Raw genomic sequence first — 18,077 nt, forward strand, 5'->3', positions numbered from 1 at the left:
TTAGTCCCTAGAGTGCACCAAGGTGTAACACAGTTCACAGCGGTTTGCTGTCGTCTTCTGTTTCTGTCAAAATATCTCGCGCGTAGAACTATTTTATCAGGGGAAATGACAAACAATGTTTTTTTTATAAGGGAGGTAATGATAAAATTAAACGATAAAAAAGAAAAGAAAAAAGTATTAATATATATTGAAACAAAACCAAGTAAACAAACGTTAAAATTAATTATAAAAAATTAAATTACAAGAAAAAATATTTAAAAATTTGATGATTAATAACAAAAAGTTAATTATTACTCCTAGTAATTGTTAGTTGTTAATCCAATAATTAGTAAACACTAGTATCATCCAGCTATAATATAAATACCAAGAAGATTGAATAAGTGATGCTTAATGGTGTTTTTCGGCCGCGTGTTCTTATATCTGCGCTTCTCGGCCTTTTGGCTAAGATCAAAGTGTAGTATCTGTTATGCATCTACACGGATCTTAGCCATTTGGTTGGTCAGCCCTTTTTAGGGCTGGCTACCGGGGTCGAGAGGCGGTCAAATCTACTACTCTAACTCACGCAAATCTCGCCAACGACCGCTGTGGGGTTGCTCCCACACATCCCTCGAACGCACACGCTCTCGAGATGAGTCACCCAGTACTTGTATTGGGTGGCTTCAAATGTACGAGTGGCTAACTTTTCAATCTTTTATTTTTCAGCCTGACGACACCCATCTAGGAGAAATCTTAGGTGGGAGGTCTGTCTATCGCCAACAAATCGAACTCATCTACTACGTCAAACGCAACTACCTCGCTCAAGAAATCGAACTCATCTACTACGTCAAACGTATCTACCTCGCTCCCAACAAACTCACTAACACTCTGACGACACCCACCTAGGAGAAATCTTAGGTGGGAAGCTTCCGTCAAAACACTAGCAAACCAACTAACCATCTCTCAAGATCATCTACTCAAAATCAACAATCGCCAACAGCTCTACCTCGCCCACCTCATCACTTCACCAAGCTCAAAACCATCGACTCAGCAACATCAGCAAACTTCACTCTTCAACGTCACCTCGCCCAACTCAATTACTCGACTAAGTCACAACGTTACTCCTCCTCAAACCACAATGAACAATACTTCAAAGCAACTCACCTCGAAAGATCTCTCAACACAAGAACCCACCCAACTCATCTCCCCAAGCTTCATTTCATCGAACAACTCTACCACCATGCGCATCATGCCTCACCTCAACGCAAGCTCTTCACCATTCGACCAACTTCACCATCAACGACAAGACACCAAACTCACTCTCACCAAGTACAACTACCAACAAAGAATAAACCATTATCAAACCAAGAGCGTATCAAGCACAAGAAGAAAGGCCAAAAAACAGAAAAAAGAAAAAAAGAGAAGAAAAAAAAAAAAAAATATCTGCGTATTTACTGAAGTCTCACATAATATGTTAACGCAGGGGTCGGTAAACTGCGGCTCGCGAGCCGCATGCTGCTCCTTTAATGTCATGGTGCGTCCCTCCACTTCCATGCACAATGATTAATAATTGTATAGTTTCATTTTCAAAACTCATAAAAATATTAAACTGTAAAGAAAAACAAATTTAATAGGATTAAAAAAACTCATCAGAGAACAGTGAGAATAGGTAAGGTAGAAAGTATACGGGCAGCCGCTTGGGCATCAGGCCCAGCCCCACAGCCGTGCTGTAGCCAGCCCCGTGTCGACTGTTCCATTCTTGCCACTGCTGAAGTGCCGACTTTTTCGAATATCGTTAAATGGGGAATGTTATTTTATTCAGAATGCATCCCTCTACCGAAGTACTTAGTTATAGTATCCTACGGTGGAGCCAGGTACTGGACTGTGGGGAACAAGTAGGGTGGAAGATAAGCACTGTGAGAACCGAAGGACAGAAGCGACCGATTCGGTTATCAAACCTATATCCAAGTCAGTTAGTCAGAGTTGAGAGCTGCTTGGCTATGGGAGACATCTCCTAAGCCCATGGTATCCGTAGAGTAAGGAAAACCAAAGTTATTGGCTTCTAAAGTTGATTGGGATTGTCCTATAGTTATATTATTTGATAACTAACTTAACCAGAGCAGCTAGATAAAACACGTTTTTTGTGCGAAACATGTTTATCTATGAATCAAAATTAGTTCATATTTAACGGTATTTATTTCAAATAAACAATTAAATTTATTTACTCAATTCTAATCAAATACCAGAATATTGGAAAAGTAATGTTAGTGGCTCTTTAAAACTGGGAAATTTTGTAAATTGTAACTTTTGGCTCTTTCGTCTCAAAAGGTTGCCGACCCCTGCTATAGGACTATCATGAAAACAACAAAATCAAAGGGACACTTAGATGGGCATTCCCTACACTTGACAATGCTATTCAGTAACAAAGAGCCATCCATAAACACAATCCCACACAATAATAATAGCAAAATTCTCCCATACTAAATTCTCCCACACTAAATTCCCCACACACTAACTTCCCCCACACTAAAATCTCGCATACTAAACTCTCCCACGTTAAATTATCCCACACTAAATTCTCCCACACTAAATTCTCCCTCACTGAACTCTCACACAATAAAAATCTCCCAAATCTAAACATGATACACAAATAGACTCAACCAAAATCATCCAAACATTCAACTACCCCTTACTTGATTCCATCACACACTCCCCCCCCCCCCCCCTGCAGAACATTGGTGTTAGTCCCAAGAGTGCACCAAGGTGTAACACAGTTCACAGCGGTTTGCTGTCGTCTTGTTCCTGTCAAAATATCTCGCGCTTAGAACTTTTTTGTCAGGGGAAAAAACAAAGAATGTGTTTTTTATGAAGGGAAATAATTATTTAATTAAACGATAAAAAGAAGTAAAAAATATATTAATATATATTGAAACAAACAAAAAATAAACACACGTTAGTATAAATTATAAAAGAAATAAAGTTACAAGAAAACTATTTAAACTTTTGGTAATTAATAAAAAATGTGAATTACAACTCCAATTAATTGTTAGCTGTTAATTTAAAAATTTAGTAGTCACTAGTATCAACCAGCTGTAATATTAATACAAAGATATTAAAATCTTCAAACAGATCCTAATTATATCTGCATATTTACTGCGTGTTCACTGAAGATCGCTTCTCGGCCTTTTGGCACGATCAAGAGATAACCTATACCAACATCCTATAATGTCATACTCAAATGCTATGACTTATGCAAATATAGTCAACGCCAGCAAAGGGGTTGCGCCCTTGGATGTTCCCCCTGGGTCGAGAGACTTGGGGAGGAGCCACCCGGACTACGGTTCGGGTGGTTTAATGAAATCCAGGGCCCAACCCTTTTCAGCCACTACCGCCATCCTGAACCTGCCGAACGAAGAATGCCCGGAACTCTTTCCTGCTGAGTCACCTACTATACAAGTCACCATAAGCTCAAAAGGTCATCCCAACTTAAGAGGACACATCTTACGCCAGCTCATAAGTGATCACCAGATCCTACTCCTCAACTACGGGCGCGCTGACACCTGGTACTTCTCCTCATCAGAATTCGACGTCACCACCTTACATAACACACACAAAACACATGGCCCCTACACACTCTACTACACCATACACGAAAAGAACAGAATCAACGGAACCCTTAGATGGGTCCCACCCACACTAAGCGATCGCACACTCATACAAGCACTACAACCCTACAGCACCAAAGAACCTTCTATTTACACAATCCCCCTCACCACCAACCGCAATTTCTCATTATACACCGACAACCCAACAAACATCCCTCACTACATCCAAATAAATTACAAAAACAAAACACTTAACATGCTAATAGCCATCAAAGACAGAAAACAAGCTTGCCAACACTGCTCATCAACAGCACACTGGACCAACCAATGCCATACTCTCAACCTAGAAACAACACCCAGGGAACAAACACCAACTGAATCTACAGCCCTACCCGCTCCACAAGACCTCACGCCAAGCACTCAGCAACACCCCTCAATCGAAGTCGCAGCATCTAGCCCAAAAACACCGCCCAAAAAACAACCTACAGCTCAAAACCCAGCGCCACCCGCCCAGCCATCACCAAATTCAAGTAGTAAGCAAGCAGCAACGCTCGCCCAGCCAATAACGTCACCAAGCAGCCAACAAACAGAATTCAAAAAACCAATTAATCCATCCAAACCGCCAAGCTTATCAACAACCCCAAGCAAACTGGAAAAAACAGTAAACACGGAATCAGAGATGAACACCGAAACAGATTTAAAACGAAAAAAGGATAGCCCCACAGAGGCAAAACAGACAAAGAGTATAAAAACAGATAAACAATTTCATGAAAAAACACACTGCAGGTTTTGTACCTTACGATACAGAACAACCTTAGAGTTGGAAATGCATGAAGAAGCAATGCACGCAAAAACCCTACAGTGTAAGATATGCGGAGGGAACAAGGTCCCCTCAGATAGCGATTGCTACCATGACATATCCAGGCACTATAGGGAAAACCACCCTAACGAAACATTGTACACATGCAGCGTTTGCACCGTGTGCCTCCCATTGCACGCCATACAGGTACACACAGAAATTCTTCATCAGTGATAGACGTTTTGTATTAGGTTGTAACTGTACTGATATTTTATGCTTTATTGTCATACTATGTATCACATGATATTTTAAAACATGCAACCTATCCATACAATGGAAGGAATTATATTAAACAAAAAGTTCACTGAAGATTCGCATAACTATTACCATATTATTTAACTAGTTGCAATAATAATTAAAATATGATGTCACAGGCTCTAAAAAAACATCAAAGCCAAATGTAGTCGTTCGCATCGCTATGTTAACCGTTTAAAAAATGATAGAACGCGATTTGGATTCCAATCATATATGCCCTCCTTATTAGCAGCGGTTATTGACCGTTACCGCCGTATAATTTTTATTTTTTGTAAATCTCATATTGAGTTTAAGGTGAGCTTACAAAATTTTACTTAAAATAGTAAAACATTGAGACTAACTCTGTTTTTAGTGGGATTATCTTCATTTTTTATTAAGCTTTCTAACTAACATACTTATTTTAGGTTTAACCGTTTAGCAGACTATGCAAAATGTCTCACAAACTAGGTACCTTATTAGCGGTATCAATACCGCATTTTTATGTTCCTTCATTTTATAGGAATAATTTCACCAATTTTTATACATTTTTTTTTTCTTAAAGAATGTTAATAATTAAACTAGTAAATGAGTAGATTCAAAGATAACAAATTAACCATTTTAAAATAGTAAAAATTGTATGAGTTTAGCTAATATGTTGCGGCCTATACTACGTGCTACTAATGATTGAATTAGGTATACGATAACGCAACACAAAGTTGAAATTAAGTTATACATAGAATGATTTACAACTAAAAATAATGACACCAAGGTTGATTTTTAGTAAGACTGTACTATTTTTAGTTTAATTTTTTAAAAACGAAAATCATCTTTTTCGTCATGCATTATAGATCTAGTAGAGCAGGGGTCTCCAAACTACGGCCCGCGAAGTCCTCTCATCCGGCCCGCGGAGATGATTTTGTCCAAGGAAAAATAGTTTGTTGGTGATGATGAGGAACTTTGCGCAGAAAAATCAAAGACATGCCTGTTAGAATCTGGCCCCCGAACTGAAATTCAATAGTTAATGCGGCCCTCAGACTGAAAAGTTTGGAGACCCCTGTAGTAGAGGATTAAATCTAAAAATCGAGAAAAGCGGTATCGCTAATATTTCGTCGCTATATCCGTTGGGATTTAGATCAATTAAAAAAAGAAAACTTTCAGACTTAATTTGAATTTAGTGTGAGTCGGTACATTTTTAATATTATTTTCACACATGTTTTTACTTTCTTCTTCATACGTTTAAAAGCTGTAAAACCCGACTAAAAAATAGAACTCGTAGGCCTAAGTGTTAGCGATATCGATACTACCTTTCTCCGCTTTTGTATTCCGTTATATTTGTATTATATTATAAGGCCATTATGTCTATTTAAAATATATAATAAAGATATATCTAAGCTGTCTTAAACATTATAAGCCAAAGGTGGATATTATTAATTGAACAGTGGTTGATTAAATTCACCAAGTAGACTGTGCGGGATCCAAAATGTTATTAATATAAGAAATATTAGTTAAAAACACAACATTTTACGAGTGTGTTCATTCTATTGTAACAAGCTGAATGTGTACACTGATAGTCTTCATTTATTTCATATCCCATTAGTTTATCTTGCTAAAGAATAAAACAAACCCTTGTAAACAAAGGCCTATATTTATTTGCTTGTTACCCACACACTCAAATAACGATTCTATAAGAAGATGGGGGGGGGGGGGGGTAGGCGGACTTTCTGACTTAAAGACCTTTGACTCGGTTGCGAATTAAGTTGCTTCTTTTCGAATACTACATCTAATAAACCGAGAGCACCATAGCACTTTATAAATTTAGCTCAACAACGATTTTTGCTAGGTCATCTATAATTAATAGGTACGTCATCCCAAAAATTACCTATATAGCCACGGCTAAAACAACCCCAAAGCCAATAATTAAACATCTGAATAAAATCATTAGAGAGTACATATTTCAGACCACAATTACAAACATTAGCCACAACACGCTAGTACAAAACTAACTTCATGGAGGAATAAACCTGCACGATATACAGACCAAAATCAATACATTCAGACTAACACACATTAGCAGAATAATTTGTCAACCAAACTTTCACCCTTTAGTTTACTGCTATATAGGCATTCAGCTCAACACACTTACAAAAATCAATAACACAACTCCAAATTACAAAAACATAGTCCCTTTTACACAGAATGCTTACAAATATTAAACAACTACGAAAAAATTGTACACGAAAAATCACAAAACATTTACAAAAAGTTAGTTCAAAAACTCTCAACCCCACTATACAACAGAATTCAATGGCGTAGGAAATACGCTCTAACAGACACAATAGACACCTTCAGGAACCTACACCTCAAAACCATCACACCCAAGGTGTCACACACTTCACAGCGGTTTGCTGTCGTCTTCTGTTTCTGTCATAATATCTCGTGCGTAGAACTTTTTTGTCAGGGGAAAAAAACAAACATATTTTTTTGCAAGGGAGGTAATTATAAAATTAAACAATAAAAAAAAAAGAAAAAAGATTTAATACATATTGAAAGAAAAACCAAGTAAACAAACTTTAGTATTAATTATAAAATATTAAACCTCAAGAAAAATATCTAAAACATTTGGTGATTAATAACAAAATGTTAAATCACAGCTCCTAGTAATTGTTAGTTGCTAATCCAATTATAAGTAGTCAATAGTATCAACCAGCTGTAATATTAATACCAAGAAAACAAATGTTACATGTATTTAGTGTAGCCTCGTTTATATATTTTTTTAAATACCCGGCTGCCGGGGCCGAGAGGCGGTCAATCGAACTACCATCAAGCAATCAATTGCAACGACCGCTGTGGGTTTGCGCCTACATATCCCTCGAAATGCACATGTACTCGAGATGAGTCACCCAGTACTTGTATTGGGTGGTTTCAATCTTTTATTTTTCAGCCTGACGACACCCACCTAGGAGAAATCTTAGATGAAAGGTCCGTCACATTCGCCAGCCAATCGAACTCATCTACAACGTCAAACACAACTACCTCGCTCCCAACAAACTCACTACCACTCTGACGACACCCACCTAGGAGAAATCCTAGGTGGGAGGTCCGTCACATTCGCCAGCCAATCGACTCATCTACAAGGTCAAACACAACTACCTCGCTCCCAACAAACTCACTACCACTCTGACGACACCCACCTAGGAGATATCTTAGGTGGGAGGCTTCCGTCAAACACTAGCAAATCAACTAACCATATCTCAAAGACCAACTACTCAATCTTACCTAAAATAAACAATCGTCAACAGCTTCACTTCGCCCACTTCAACTACTACACCAAGCTCAAAACCCTCGACTCAGCAACATCAGCAAAACTTCACTCTTCAACGTCATTTCGCCCAACTCAATTACTCGGCTACGTCACAACTTCACTCTTCTTCAAAACCACAATGAACAATATTTCAAAGCAACTCACTTCGAACGATCTCTCAACCAACCTAGGAAAAACCATACTTCAACGCAAGGACACTACCTCAACCACCCTCTCCAAGTTCTACACCATTCGATCAACTCCACCATCAACGACAAGACACCAAACTCGCTCTCTCAAAGTACAACTACCAACTAAGAATCAACCACTACCCAACAAAGATTGTATCACTCGCAAATAGCAAGGCCAAAGGACGATAAGCGATCATGTTTTGTCATGTACTTTATGTTATTTTAAAAGAAACCAAGAAACCGGAAGTGAAAACAAGTGAATCAAGGAAACAGGAAAATATGGAAAATACGACAAGCAAGGATTAAACTGTTTAAATATGTATAATATTTCATGTATGTATATTCTCATGTAACCTACTCTTGCTGCCTCCCCGTTCGTAGGGTAGACAGCAAGTGAGGAAGTCTATTAAACATAAAAAAAGTATCTGTTCTTATCAGCTTAATATCTGATACGTGGCTCATTGAGTCACTACGATATTAAACTGATTTTTGGTACTCGGCGGGATGCCCGGGGCTTGCTCCGCTCTCGCCACGGGTCGGCCCGGTATTGCAGTTCTTCCGGGAATGGCCCATTCAAAAAAAGAGAAAAAAATAACAAAAAAAAACCCCATATACTACTAAAGTCCACAACAAACATACATTATAGGGATCATTTTTAAAGCTGAACAAACCCCTCGCCTTTTACCAAAGTTTCCAATCCCCTACCCATGAGTCCATATCACTATGTACCACGCAGCTATCACCAAAGTCTAAAATGGGGTTGCGCCCATTCCCGTTCCCATTAAGTCGAGAGACCCGGAATGGAGCCACCCGAACTACGGCCCAGGCAGCCCCACGAAATCACAGATCCCACCCCCCCATCCCCAACCCCACCCCCAGATTCAGCGAAGCCAACAACCCCCACAATAGAATCGCCTGCAGAAGAAAGTCCCGATCCCCCCTCGACTCAACCAACACCAAGTACAGTCATACAGGTAGTCATTCAAGCTAACGGCCGTGCCAATCTACGTGGACACATCATCCGCCAACTCATAAGCCCACACCAAATTTTGCTGATGAACTGCATCAGCCCACACCAGGGGTCGGCAACCTTTTGCGACGGAAGAGCCAAAATTTACAGTTTACAAAATTTCCCAATGTTTAAAGAGCCTCTGACATTTCTATGTGCACTTTGGTAGCGGAAAGTATGGAGCCATTGCCATAGGGCTTGCCACAGCCCATTTGTGGGACTGTGCCTAATGCCTGGACTGTCAGCTGTCCGTATTATGCTCTAATCCACATATTCTCATTGTTTTTTTGTTTTTATATTTATTTTTTTTATATTGAAAAAAATATATAATTATTATGGAACAAGAGAGCCGCATCTTGACATCAAGAGAGCCGCATGCGGCTCGCGAGCCGCAGGTTGCCGACCCCTGTATTAGGCCATTCATGCTGTGTAAGTTTTAAAACTTCCTCATTTTACACTTGATACATATTAAAAAAAATATTTTTATAGTGTGTGTCATGCCAGGGTACGTAGTTGATCTGCCAACTTAAAAATGTAGAGGTCATAGGTCACGAAATGAACTAAAGTGTGAACCAACAAAGAATAGTTCTCTCGGTACTTTGTAAACCACACGGCGAGACTCGGGGAGTGCTTTTAACCAGAAGCAATCAATCCTATTCCCTTATAAGCCAGACGACATCAGTGCTTCCCCCTTCTCTAGGGCAATACCAGTGCTGTCCCTTGCCGAAAGTAACGTAGAGGGGAGGTAATCGCGCTATGACTGTATTGTTTGGTTCCAGAACCTTGGTTTAGGTACAAGGTACACCAAAATACAGAGCTACTAACTAGATTAAACTTAGAAAAAGCACTTCAGTATTTATAATCTAAGCTGGCAGGTGTGTTTAAGGTATACAAATTAATCATTTAACTTTAAGAAGAATGTTAAAACTTTATTCTAAATTGAGTATGCCTATTATAAATCTCTACTCATGTAATTTTCAGAAATGCATAGAATCTAAGAACTCCAATTAAATTTTTAAAATTTTACCAGAACTAAGAAAAATAATCTGCATCGTAAAGGCAAGGGTAAACAGCAGGGAGGGTTGGAAGGGGTTGTGACTACTCTAGACCAGGGGTCGGCAACCTTTTAGGGCGGAAGAGCCAAAAGTTACAAATTACCACATTTCACAGGTTTTAAAGAGCCACAAACATTTTTATTTCAATATTATGATATGTGATTATGTATATATATATATATATATATATATATATATATATATATATATATATATATATATATATATATATATATATATATATACATATATATTACATTTTAAATAAACAGCTTAAAATATAAAATAATATTTATTCATATAAAAACATACACATGTTTCGCTCAAAACATATTAAAGTAGTTTAGCAAGCTCTGCTCGAAATTAAAAACTTTACTTTGTTATTAGATCTCTATCTTTAATTACCGAGTATTGCAGACTAATATTTTTATGATTTTTAAAAATAAATTAAAATAATTATTAATATGTGTGCATGGAGCTGAAGAGCCGCATCTTGACATCAAAAGAGCCGCATGCGGCTCGCGAGCCGCAGGTTGCCGACCCCTGGCCCACACCAAATTTTGCTAATGAACTACATCAGCCCACACCAAATTTTGCTAATGAACTACGGACGGGGAGACACATGGTTCCATTCGTCCGAAAGCCCCAACGTGGCTGAACTGGACAACACAACCAAACAGTACGGACCTTACTCACTACACTTTACGATCTACCATAAGTACATAATCAATGGAACACCAAAATGGGCTCCCCCGGCACTTGAAAACGACACCCTGCTCAAAGCTCCAAGAATAATTAGCAAAACAGAACCATCAGTCAATAAAATTCCACACACCAACAATCGAAGCTTTACCATCTTCACAGATAACCCGGCAACCATCCCTCACTACATCAAATTCAATTACAAAAACAAATCTATTAACATTCTCATAGCCATCCAAGGAAGAAAAAAAGCATGCCAAACATGCGCATCCACACAACACTGGACAAATCAGTGTTACCTAACAAAACAAGACTCGCCACGACAGGAAACTACGTGTGTGTATATATATATATATATATATATATATATATATATATATATATATATATATATATATATATATATATATATATATATATATATATATGTGTGTGTGTGTATTTATTTATATATATATATGTGTATTTATATATATATATATATATATATATATATATATATATATATATATATATATATATATATATAAGTATATTGATTTTTAAGAACATTGTGGCTTTACAAATTGCAAATACGGTTACCAAGCCATTAATCGACAAAGTTTTCGAAGAAATCGGGCCTTTACTTTTAGCAAACAAATATTTAGCCCTGTTCATCCGAAACTGTTTCTGAAGGATATAGAGAAGCAAAGAAGCTGGGGAAATGGCTACCATGGTAGTGGGGCGGGAAGGAGTGATGGTATCCACCAAAATCACCCATACTCAGAGTCTCTTCCAGGCATCTCTTCGGGGGGGCGAAGCCTCCCCGAAAAATTTTTACTGCCCCCCCCCCCCGAACGGAATGAATTTTATATAATTTATATAGAAAATATATACTTTTAACAGTGTCCGCCCCCCCCCCCCGAAGAAAGTCTACCGCCTCCACCCCCCCCCCCCCCCCCCCCCGAAAATTTCAAGTGCCCCCCCACGCAGAAAAAAGTCTGGAAGAAACACTGCCCATACTAGATTCCATTTCGCAAATCCCCCCCCCCCCCCACATAATATTAGTGTTAGTCCCGAGTGCACCAATGTATAACACAGTTCACACCGGTTTGCTCTCGTCTTTTGTTTGTTAGAACGTATCTCGCGCGTGGGACTTTTTGTCAGGGGAGAAAACAAACAATTTCTTGTTTCAAGGGAGGTAATTATAAAATTAAAAGATAAAAAGAAGTGAAAAAAGTACTAATAATTTTGAAACAAAAAAAACAGTAAACTGACTTCAGTGTTAATTATAGAAAAATAATTTTCAAAAACTTTTCTTAAAACATTTGGTATTTTATTACATAATAATAATTACAACTACCAGTAATTTTTAATGTTAATCCAATAATCAAATGTAACTAGTTTCAACCAGCTGTAATATTTATACCAAGAAGTTTCGTGATCATTATTGGGTCATGGCATCAAGACCTTCTAAAGGCGTTTTTGTTAACATTTGTTATATAAATGTGTGTATATAAATAAATCTATGGTGGGTGTGACTGGGTTTACTGTGGGTAAGTTGAGTGGGGGGATCCTAGATGAGTGGGGGGGGGGGGGGGGGTTGTCCTTCTGGGTTTGGTTTAATCGACCACCGGAACGTGTGACGACGTAGCGGATTGCGTCATTTGTAAACGGTACTTTACTTATTCTTTCATCTAAGACTAAATAGTAGGGAAAAAAGCATTATTAACGAGCTTTCACAAGCGTTAAATTACAAAAGTAAGAGTACACTTTTTAAGCTATAATACTAAACACAAAGCCTTCTACTGCTAGTCCGAATGTCTCGAGTTCCGGGCTCTGTTCTGTTGGGCTCCTTGAGTTCACCCAGCTCTGATGGGTACTTGGCGCACATTAGGTAACTAAGGCGGATCGGCTTAGTACTAACCACATTATCTCCCTGTATGTCGAGGTGATTGAAACACGATCTATACTTTATCTGCCATTTATGTATTGGGCACGAAGGGGAAAAGATTATGAAGATAAGTTAAATAAAAAGCGCGGGTCGATTTTAAAACCTTTCTTGGGTCAGTCGTTTCTTGGTTGTTTTCGTCCATTATTTGTTTGATTTGTTTTGATCTTTGTATGCTTTGTTCTAGTATGAGAGTGTGGTGTGTTTGGTTTTCCGAGCCTATCTGCTCTATTTTGCTTCTGGTTTGTGTCACTCTATATTTATATTCTTGTATTTTCGAAAGTTCCGTTTCTATTGAGTCTATGTGTTCTTTGTTATTGTTTATTCCCTTAAGCATACTTTGTTGTTGTTTTTTTCTAGTTTAGTTTCTATGTGGGCCCTAACGCTATTAATGCAACACGCATATTTAACGCTTAATGTCTTATTTAAAATCGTCCCAATGTTGGATTTTGTTGGATTTTTGTGATGACTGTGTGTAAAATTGTATTATGTCTTTTATAGTTTTGATGTAGCGCTCGTCTAGTAATAGTGAATTATTGAATTTCCAGTATGTGTTATGTTTTTGTTTGCTTTGTGTTTGTTCGTTGTTTAAAGTTGTCAGAACTGCTGTATGGTCGCTAAACTGTAGTGTTGCGAATAGGCTTTATACTTTGTTGGTTTTCATGTATTTAAAAAAAAAAAAATTCAACTACAGGCTAAAATCTAGTGATTTCCCTTTAATGTATTAGTTTGTCTCCCTTTCTTGCCCACGTCATTATTCGTAGGGACGACGCCCATCACTTGACCTCATTTCTAAGAAAAAAAAATAATTAGAAAAAAACACATTTTCTTTTACACTCAATCGGCTTTTAGCGTGCTCTCGCTTCGTGTCACGCTCGACTTACTACATTACTCTAACGTGATCCTAATTTATGTTATTTTTATCGTATTATAGGTCGTGACACTGACGTAACATTATCTTCACGTGATCCGATATTAAATACCACTACATCACTTTAAAGTAAATGTGGTGTATACAAGGTGCGGCGTGATACTAAATTTAACCTGATATAACTGACGTGATCCTTATTTCGTAACGGGATAAAAAAAATGGCCAAGAAAGTTTGGGGCACAAAAATTAAATATAATTCTCAAATAGAATACAAGTTAGACATACACACGATAGGGGTCTGCGTGGTCGAAAAGTATCGAGTTCGAACCCTCGGGCAGATGAGGCTCGTTAGCTGGGGACAGCAACTCTTCTAGGAGAGACAACTCCAAAATAAAAAAAATAAAAAAGCAGGCTGAAATCAGAGTCAATGGCCTATATAGCGCATAACCAGTTGACACGTATACTTAATTATGCTGGAGGGGATCCCTTCCCACACTAAAATTAAGAACCAACAAGAAAAGAAGATACACACGATAAACAGATAACCACATGAACCTATCTTGATACTTAAATAAACATATCATGAACAAAACTTCAACCTAACATAACCCGACATGAACCTACTATATACTAACATAAACCTAACTTGAAGCTAGCGATTTTAATAAATCGTAAAATTTGTCTTGCCATGGAATTTTTTTTTCTAACTTGGTAATGTGAAATTGTCCGTTTTATGTCATTTGATTGGTTTGTATCACCCCCATCCCCCACCCCCCTCCCCTGTATTGCGACTCAAGTAATTCCTATATGGATTCCAGCTACCATTGACAATCAAGTCGATGAATAAAGTGTAAATAAAAAAAAATTGCCGTAGCCATCTAGCTTATTCGTACAACAACAAAAGAAAAACACAGCAGGATATATTTTTTACTGTATAGGCGTAGTGTTTGTTTGAGTGTAACATTGTTAAGTGTAGGGGGTACTCATCTAAGGGTCCCGTTGATTTTGTCGTCTTCATGAAGTGAGAAATGCAATGTTTTTGGACCGTGTGTTTTGCATGTGTTGTCCATTGTGGTGATGTCAGGGGCTTATGAGGAGAAGTACCAGGTGTCAGCTATGCATGGATTTAGTAGAAGAATTGATGATTGCTGATGAGATGTCTTATTATATGTCCTCGCAGGTTTGGTTGAGCTCTTGAAGTGATGAGTACTTTTATTGTAGGTGAGTCAGTTGCAGTTGAAAAAGGATCTGGACAATCCACTTCGGGTAGATTAAGAGTTATTGTTGTTGACTTGCTGCAAATGGTGGGGCCCTTGATTTCATTAAGCACCCGAACCGTAGTCCGGGTGGCTCCTCTCCAGGTCTCTCGACCTAGAGGGAACAGGAATGGGCGCAACCCCATTGTAGAGGTTGGTAATAGTGCATAGTCCATTTCTAGTATAGAGAAGAGGATTTGGTGAATTTAGATTTTGCTCAACGATGGGAATAGTTTTCAACAACAATAACCAATAATCATCCATAATAATCAATACATTTATCCGCTAACGCAGGGGTCGGCAACCCTTTTGAAGCGGAAGAGCCAAAAGTTACAATTTTCAAAATTTCCATGGTTTTAAAGAGCCACTAACATTTTTATATTTCAAATATTTTATTTTTTTATTAAGATTATTAGTATTTGTGCAAGGAGCTGGAGAGCCGCATCTTGATATCAATAGAGCCGCATGCGGCTCGCGAGCCGCAGGTTGCCGACCCCTGCGCTAACGTATCATGTGGGACTTTATAAACACCAGTAAATAGGCAGATTTAAAAGAAAACCTATGAAGATGGTGTTCCAAACATGGATTCAATCATCTTTTTGGTATTAATATTACAGTGATTGGTACTAGTTACTACTAATTAGTGGATTTAACAACTAACAATTACTAGGAGTTGTAATTAAAGTTTTGTTATTAATCACCAAAAATTTTAAATCGTTTTTTGTAATTTAATTTTGTATAATTAATACTAACAATTGTTTTCTAATTTTTTTCGAATATATATTAAAACTTTTTTCTTCCTTTTTTATTGTTTAATTTTATAATTATCTCCCCTTAAAAAAGTATTGCTTATGTCTCCTGACCAAAAAGTTCCCGCGCGAGATATTTTGACATAAACAGAAGACGACACAAACCGCTGTGAACTGTGTTACACCCTTGGTGCACTCTCGGGACAAACACTAATAATCTGTGGGCATTTCACCCCCACTTCACCCACCCCCGCCTCTCCCTAATTCTCAGCAGGTCTTAACGCCCACAAAAAAAAAACACCAATCGCTCTCTAGAGGGTATCGCACGGGCACACGGATCAGCGCGGCGTGAGTACATCCCAGTAGCACGTGCATCAATCATTGACCAGCTGGGTGAGAAACACAATCAGCGCGGCGGTAACAAGGTCGGTAACCGGATCTGTTTGACACGTGGCAGAATAGCCGGACCCGTAGCCGGAACACTTAGCCGGACCTGTTAGCCGGAACACTTAGTTAGTCGGAATACTTAGTGAATCGGATAACGGAGCTAACCGGAACACTGAGTTAGCCGGACCACTGAGTTAGCCGGACCACTGAGTTAGCCGGACCACTGAGTTAGCCGGAATACTACGTTAGCCGGACCAGTGAGTTAGCCGGAATACTAAGTATGCCGGACAACTGAGTTAGCCGGAACACTTAGTAAACCGGATCACTGAGCTAGCCGCACCACTGGGTTCGATATTATTAGTTTTATTTTTTTTTTTTTGTTGAAGACACGGAGAGCGACGAATTACTTAATTTCAGCATTACAATAAAAAAAGATAAAGGATAGATATAATTGAGAGATTTGAGCAATTTAAAACAAATGCAAGTTCTATGGTGTTCATAGTAGATTCTCTCAATACAAAAACAAATTAGTTCACATTGAGCCATTTATAATTAATGCTGGTTCGCTTCAATGAAATTGCTTGGATTTGAAAACCAAATATTTGTGAAGTGGTAAGATCACGGAAATCAAGATCAAATAGAAGATTTGGAGGTCCAGAGAAACATGCACGTTTTCACTGCACAACTGGACAGCTCTACAAGAAATACTGCGAATTGAGGCACTATCTACCAGGCATCTCTTCTGGGTGACTCGCCCCCCCCCCCTCCTTCCACCGAAGACAGTCTAACGCCACCACCATGAACGAAATGGAACGAAAATATAGAACATTTAGATTTTTAACAGTGTCCCCCTCCCCGGAAATTTCAGCCCCCCCCCCCCCCCAAGAAGATACAAGTCTGGAAGAAACACTAAGCCCAACTAACAAATAAAAATCTAGATTTTTAATAGCATTTGATAATTATAGTTGTATAATTTGATTACTGATTTTATTATTTTTGCAGACCTTCTTAAATACTTTAAAATGTTTTGATTGAAACATGTGTATTGGTTTTTCTACGAATAATATTATTTCGTTATTAAATTTATTTATTTTAAATGTTATATACATATATATATATATATATATATATATATATAAAAATATATATATATATATATATATATAATATATATATATATATATATATATATATATATATATTACTCCATCTATCCAATTGACAGGTCATGTTTTAAAAAATAACCTTACTTTTTGTAAAAACTAAATGGATAAGTTAATCGAAATCCTAGCTTTGTTACACAATTTTATACACAATTTCCCCCTAAGTTTTAATCAATTACTTGAAACAATTGTCATCTGTGCGATTTTAAATTTTAACAACTAGGTTTGAGGTACAGGGTTTTTAATTTAATTTCATGATCGTATCTATTGAAATTATCAGATTCTATCAGATGAGTTTTGATTTGTAAATACCAGTGAATTTATTAAACCTGTACATGGTAAACGGCTTTGTTTGTTTAGCTAACGTAAAGAATTCAATTTAAATAAATAAATTAGAATCTGGTTGAGTAATTGTAAATGTGTATATTTAAACTAGAGGTAGATGTGGTTTAATACAGTTAGCTTTTGGCTGTATAAGTGTATGTGGTTTAATACAGTGCTGGCTGTATACGTGTATATGAGATCCATAATTTTTTATTGTTTCGTAAAGGCCTATTGAATGGCAATCTTATATATATAAAGCAAAGTGGTCAAGTGCCCGAGAGGGCATTTTCGCGGCGCCCACAGGCGCTTCAAATTATTGGCATGAATCTGCCTTGGGGCGATAGAACACGAGAGCCGGTGCCTGTTAGACAACTAGTCCACGTAGAGGAGTCAAAAGTAAGCGCCTCATATATAAATAAATAAATAAATAAATAAAATAAATAAATATATATATATATATATAAA

At 37.7% G+C, this 18,077-nt stretch overlaps 2 pseudogenes; both read left to right on the forward strand.

Moving 5' to 3' along the window:
• The first annotated feature begins 421 nt into the window (after positions 1 to 421).
• Positions 422 to 557, forward strand: LOC131953119 (uncharacterized; annotated as a pseudogene).
• Positions 558 to 8,565: 8,008 nt separating this feature from the next.
• LOC131953116 (uncharacterized) lies at positions 8,566 to 8,744 on the forward strand (annotated as a pseudogene).
• The last annotated feature ends 9,333 nt before the right edge of the window (positions 8,745 to 18,077 follow it).

This window comes from Physella acuta, unplaced genomic scaffold (assembly GCF_028476545.2).
Source record: "Physella acuta isolate Inbredline_101_S28 unplaced genomic scaffold, ASM2847654v3 ptg000909l, whole genome shotgun sequence".
In the NCBI taxonomy this organism is placed as follows: Eukaryota; Metazoa; Mollusca; class Gastropoda; family Physidae; genus Physella; species Physella acuta.